Source organism: Chiloscyllium plagiosum, chromosome 39 (assembly GCF_004010195.1).
Source record: "Chiloscyllium plagiosum isolate BGI_BamShark_2017 chromosome 39, ASM401019v2, whole genome shotgun sequence".
Taxonomy (NCBI): domain Eukaryota; kingdom Metazoa; phylum Chordata; class Chondrichthyes; order Orectolobiformes; family Hemiscylliidae; genus Chiloscyllium; species Chiloscyllium plagiosum.
The window spans coordinates 16,672,744-16,679,770 of NC_057748.1; positions in this window are offsets into that span (position 1 = coordinate 16,672,744).

The window sequence follows — 7,027 nt, forward strand, 5'->3', positions numbered from 1 at the left end:
AACAGTAACTGTTCTAGGATAGTAACATGCACCCTTGGCAAAAGGCAATTTCAGACGCAGATTCTCACATGCAATTCTCCAATCCAGGAGGAAATGACATCAAAAGACAATTCTGAGAGAGAGAGAGAGAGAGCGAGAGAATGCCAGATTTCAGCTTTACCAAAGAGAGAGGTGGCAGCTTTTTCACATCCCCAGCAGCTTCTGCCAAAAAAGATAACTATACATCCTGGTTCTGTGGGAGCTTGACCGCACCCATCCCGGCTGCTTCTATTGTTCCAACTTAAAAAGAACCCCAAGGCCTCACAAGCTGTTTATGTTACTGGCTTTTCAATTTAAGACCTCTGTCTTAAAACATCTCTTCATAGGAAAAAAAACCAGAACAAAATAACCTCTTAAGGCCACAGCATAGACACAGCGGGCTAAAACAAAAATTAATTTATTTTGAGTGCCTTTTCTTAGATTCAGTGTTTTTTTTAGCCTGGATCTCACTGGCAATTAATGAAAGCAGACTTAGAACACAGAACATAGAAGAGTACGGCACAGAATCAGCCCTTTGGCCAACGATGTTGTGCTGAGATTTAATCCTAATCTAAGATAAAATAACCTAACCTACACACCCCTCAACTCACTGCTCTCCATGTGCATGTCCAGCAGTCACTTAAATGTCCCTATTGACTCTGTTTCCACCACCATCACTGGCAATGCATTCCATGCATTCACAACTCTCTGCGTAAAAGAACCTTCCTCTCATGTCCCCTCTATACCTTCCTCCTAATATCTTATATCTATGACCCCCTCGTACCCGTCAATCCTGCCCTGGGGAAAAGTCTCTGGCTATTGACTCTATCCATGCCTCTCATTATCTTGTACACCTCGATCAGGTCTCCTCTCTTCCTCCTTCTCTCCAGAGAGAGAAGTCCGAGCTTAGTCAACCTCTCTTCCTAAGGCGTAGGGCGACCAGAACTGGACACAATATTCCAAGTATGGTCTCACCAGGGACTTGTAGAGCTGCAGCAAAACCTCACGGCTCTTAAACCGGATCCCCCTGTTAATTAAAGCCAAAACACCATATGCTTTCTTAACAACCCTATCCACTTGGGTGGCAACTGTAAGGGATCTACGTACTTGCACACCAAGATCCCTCTGTTCCTCCTCACTGCCAAGAATCCTGTCTTTAATCCTATATTCAGCATTCAAGTTCGACCTTCCAAAATGCATCACTTCACATTTATCCAGGTTGAACTCCATCTGCCATTTCTCAGCCCATCTCTGCATCCTGTCTATGTCACGCTGCAGCCTGAAATAGACCTAGATACTATCAACGACACCTCCAACCTTTGTGTCATCTGCAAATTTACTAACCCACCCCTCAACCTCCTCATCCAAGTCATTTATAAAAACTACAAGGAGCAGAGGCCCAAGAACAGAGCCCTGCGGGACTCCACTCAACACTGACCTCCAGGCAGAATACTTTCCATCTACAACCACTCTCTGCCTTCTGTCAACCAGCCAATTCTGAATCCAGATAGCCAAATCTCCCTGTATCCCATACTTCCTGACTTTATGAATGAGCCCACCATGGGGAACCTTATCAAGTGCCTTGCTGAAATCCATATACACCACATCCACTGCTCAACCTTCGTCAACCTGCATCGTCATCTCCTCAAAGAACTCAATAAGATTTGTGAGGCATGACCTGCCCCTCACAAAGCCATGCTGACTGCCTTTGATCAAATAGTCATAAATCCTATCCCTCAGAATTCTTTCCAAAACCTTGCTGACCACAGACTTAAGACTGACTGGTCTGTAATTGCCAGGGATTTCCCTATTCCCCTTCTTGAAAGAGGAACAACATTCTCCTCCCTCCAATCCTCCGGTACGACTCCCGTGGAGAGTGAGGAAGCAAAGATCTTCGCCAGCGGCTTAGCAAACTCCTTTCTTGCTGCCTGGAGCAACCTAGGATAAATCTGGTCTGGCCCTGGGGACTTATCAATCTTAATGTTTGCCAAAATTTCCAGCACACCAACTTCATCAATCTTGATCTGTTCAAGCCTGTATCCCAGCTCCTCAAAGTTCTCACTCACAACAAGGTCCCTTTCCTTAGTGATAGTTGAAGCAAACAACTCATTCAAGGCTTCCCCAATCTGCTCAGACACCACGCACATGTTCCCACGCACATGTTCTCTCCGCTATCCCTGATCGGCCCTACCTTCTCCCTGATCATTCTCTTATTCCTTATGTATGAGTAAAATGCCTTTGGGTTCTCCCTAATCCTTCTTGCCAAGCTTTTTTCATGCCCCCTCCTGGCTATTCTCAGTCTATTTCTGAGCTCCTTTCTAGCTAGTCTATAATCCTCTAAACCTGTGCTTCTCCACCTTACGTTAGCTGCCTTCTTCCTTTTAACCAGAAGCTCCTCTGTTCTCATCATCCAAGGCTCCTTAATCTTACCCCTTCTTACCTGTCTCAGAGGAACAAATTTGTGCATCACTTGCAACAACTGCTCCTTAAATAGTCTCCACATGTCTGCTGTGCCCTTTCTGTGGAACAATTGCTCCCAGTCTGTATTTCTCAACTCCTGTCTGATAATGTCATAATTTCCTTTTCCCGAATTAAATGTCATCCCTTGGTAACTGCTCCTTTCCCTCTCTAAAGCTATGGTAAATGTGAGGCAATTGTGGTCACTGTCACCAAAGTTCTCACACTGCGAGATCTGACACCTGTCCTAGCTCGTTGCCGAGCACCAAATCCAAAATGGCCTCTCCCCTCGTCGGCCTGTCTACATACTGAGAAAGGAAACCCTCCTGAACACACCAAATATGGCTCCATCGAAACCATCTGCACTAAGGAGGTTACAGTCGATGTTGGGAAAGTTGAAATCACCATAACAATAACCCTGCTGCATCTGTATTTTTTTCAAAATCTGCCAGCCTATGAGTTCTTCAATCTCCCCACTGCTATTAGGGGGTCTGTAGAAAACCCCCAATGAGGTAGCTGCTCCCTTGCTATTCCTGACTTCCACCCATACTGACTCCGCAGACCTGTGTTGGTAATTCTGTGATGGTAAATTATGGAAAGTGCATAATGTTTCCAATGAGTGAAAAGAAACCACTGTCACATGGTGGAGTCTCCCTCTCTCTGAATCTTGTCGCCATTTTCTTTGTTTGCTTCAAGCCTTGTACTTGGTTTCCATGGGAACACACAGCAGGCCATGTGCAGTTTTCAGCAGAGTGCAGTTAAATGGAGTGCTGTTATATAACCATTCAGCAGATTCTGAATGGTTACCTGACAAAGAACAGAAGTGGTCCTTTAATAATCATTCACATGACGAGGAAAACTGAGATGTCACAACAGACTCCACCATCTTTCACTGGTAACCATGGAAACATTAAGGGACAACACTACTATTATAGGACAAGCCAAACAGAGAACAGCCAGGGAATTCCTAGAGGCATGGCACTCATCCACAGATTCAATCAATAAGCACATCGACCTGGACCCCATATACCGACCATGCCTCGGACAGCTGGAACTGACAACCGGAAGCGGCAGATTCAAACCACTACAAATGCCGGAGGAAACATCACAGAAGCGCTTCACAGGAGGCTCCCAAGCACTGAGGAAGTCACCTAGACAGGGGACGAAACGTCTGCAAAACAAATTCCCAGCTCGGCGAACAGAACCACAACAATGAACGCCCGAGCTACAAATCTTCTCACAAACTTTGAACATTAAGGGAAGAGTGAATCCTTCAAAATCAGACAAGTTGGATTCTTGTGAAACATTTGGATTATTGACTGCCCATCCCAATGGCAAAGGATGAAAAAAGTACAGAACAGCAAACTTCAGAATCAGCTGCTAGGGGTGGCATGGTGGCTCAGTGGTTAGCACCGTTGCCTCACAAGCGTCAGGGACCCGGGTTCAATTCCAGCCCTCAGTTGAATGTGTGTGTGGAATTTGCACTTCCTCTGTGTGTCTGCGTGAGCTTGCTCTGGTTTCTGTCCACAGATGTGCAGGTTAGGTGGCTAAATTGCCCATTGTGTTCAGGGATGTGCAGGTGAGGTGGATTAGCCATGGTTAATGTGAGGTTACAGGGATAGGATGGGAGGGTCAGGGCAGACTTGATGGGCCAAATGGCAACCTTCTGCACCATAGGATTTGAAGTTGTGCTACTTTTCTGGATTGGGGAAACGCAGGGACTTTGTATATCGAACAATCCCAGCAAGTCTCTGAGTTTCCTCATACCTGCCCCCTAGAAGGTGACTTGGCCAGGCCTTTCACCACAGGGAGGGAAGCGCCATCCTAAAATAATGGGGATGGAGAACCCAAAACATGTGCCTTTCTTGGTTGCTATTTCACTCTTATTCTGTGCAAAGAAAACCTCACTGAAAAATTAAGAAAGAATGCAACAGATAGATGAGGCAAACCATTTTAATTCAGAACACACTTGAGAGATGCGCCATAGCCTGTGAACGCAGTCACTGATTGCTGCAAATATGAAAATAAATATCTACATCTCGTCAGCTCGCAGATATTAAGCATAGATTTGGTACAGTTAGCTATTAGCTACAAACAGGTACAGTGAACAGGAGGTTAAATATTGCACTTGCCAAAGTCTTAAAACACTAAGTTGTAATTTTTAAATTTAAAATTAACCTGCTTTTCTAAATAACATGTTCAGAGATGTTGTTACACACCTCTGTGGGACTTGAACCTGGGACGCCCAGTCTGGTGGAACAGACTACACCATGACAGGATCCAGCATGGTATCTTACAATGCATTTGTTTCAACAAGTAGCTGGTTATATGAGCAACTCTGATTGGTACTCATTGAACGGTGCAGCTACAAGCAGGACAGGTTAAACATTGTAATCAGCTTAATCTGACGGTGGCTGCCATGTTGAATGGGTTTTATCCAGTAGGTGCGATGTAATAATAGTTAATGAATTCGATAATGGACAGTGAGCTCTCTTGTTGAGACCTACATTGAGGAGGGCAATCTGGATAGAGACTATTACACTGGAAATGATCGGAATGGAGGAGATTTTTCTGGAAATATCGTGCTGTTTGTTTGCAATGACACTAGCTGCGTGGATCAAACTCGGAGTGTTTGTTTTTGTATCTGTTCATGGGATGTGGCCAGGCCAGTATTTGTTGTCCATCCCCCGATGCCCAGAGGGCATTTCAGTGTCACCCACACTGCTGTAGGTCTGAAGTCACATAAAGGAAGGCTTGGTTAGCTCAGTTGGCTGGTTTGTGATGCCAACAGCGTGGGTTCAATTCCCGCACTAGCTAAGGTTACCGTTCAAGGTGCCATCTCCTCAACCTCATCCCTCACCGTAGTTGTGGTGACTCTCCAGGTTAAACCACCACCAGTCATGTCTCCAACGAGAGACCAGCCCCATGGTCTTCTGGGACAATGGTGACTTCAGTCACATGACCACAGAAAAGGCAAGTTGCTCTCCCCTCGCTAAAGGGCATTTGTGAATCGATGGGTTTTTCCTCAACTATTGACAAGAGTTCCACGTTCATCATTAGACACTTAATGCCAGATTTTTACTGCATTCAAATTCCACAACTTGACGTGGTGGGATTTGAACCTGGGTCTCTGGATTAATAGTTTGGTGATAATACCACTCGGTCATCACATTCTCCCCGGAAAGGGTTCACTACAAAAAGAAAATGCATTGGAAGCAACAACTGCAGGCAGGGAAACAGGGTCAGCATTTCAGGTCAATCATCTCTCAGCAACCACTAGGGAAAGATAGACATGTGACAGGATTTTAGATTAGATTCTATACAGGATAGAAACAGACCCTTCAGCCCACATCGACCCTCCGAAGAGCAACCCACTCAGACCAAGTCCCCTACCCTTTATTTATCCCTGACTACTGCACTAACACTACGGGCAATTTAGCATGGCCAATTCACCCTAACCTGCACATCTTTGGATTGTGGGAAGAAACCAGAGCACCCAGAGAGAACCTACCCAGACACGGGGAGAACGTGCAAACTCCACACAGACACTTGCCCGAGGCAGGGATCGAACCCGGGTCCCTGGTGCTGTGAGGTAGCAGTGCTAACCACTGAGACACTGTGCCGGGAACAGATTGGGAACAAAGATCTGAATGTGACGTGTGTGTTAGAGTGAAGGACAGGAGAGACTAAACGGTAAAAGGTTTCATGACACAAAGGGAAATGGTACAGGGTTTAGTAAAGAAACAGGAACACGTGCCTCGATGATGTGTCAATGGCAGAATTGAAACCATTTGAATGAAAGACAAAGGAAGCAATGAGAAAAATAAATCCATCAGCCAAAGAAGATAATAGAGGCAGGGGGTACATTTGATTTGTGACTAGGATACCTGACAAATTGATCAAAGATAGAATCCCTCCACTGCAAAAAGAGACCATTCGACCCATCGACTCCACTCCAACCCTCAGAAAATCATCCCACCCAGACCCACCTCATCCCTGTAATCCTGCATTGCCTATGGCTAACCCACCCTAGCCTGCATATCCCTGGACACTATTGGCAAATTGCCCACAGCCAATCCACCTCACCGCATTCTCTGGACTGTGGGATGAAACAAGAGCAAACCCACACAGACACAGGGAGAATGTGCAAACTCCGCACAGACAGCTGCCTGAGGCTAGAATCAAACCTGTGACCCTGGCACTGTGAGGCAGCAGTGCTAACCACTGTGCCACCCAGTGATACTAAGTTTAGTTGAACATACAGAGCTGGGCCTGAGATTGCTCTGTGATTTGTGATGAATTTGGATGTATGAATTCACTGGGTTTGGAGGGGAGCTCATACGAGATCCTCTGATTAATTCAGATTCACAAACCACATGAGCAAGTGTTTTGAGTGCAGTGATGAAAATGTGTTGCTGGAAAAGCGCAGCAGGTCAGGCAGCATCCAAGGAGCAGGAGAATCGATGTTTCGGGCATGAGCCCTTCTTCAGGAATGAGGAAAGTGTGTCCAGCAGGTTAAGATAAAAGGTAGGGAGGAGGGACTTGGGGGAGG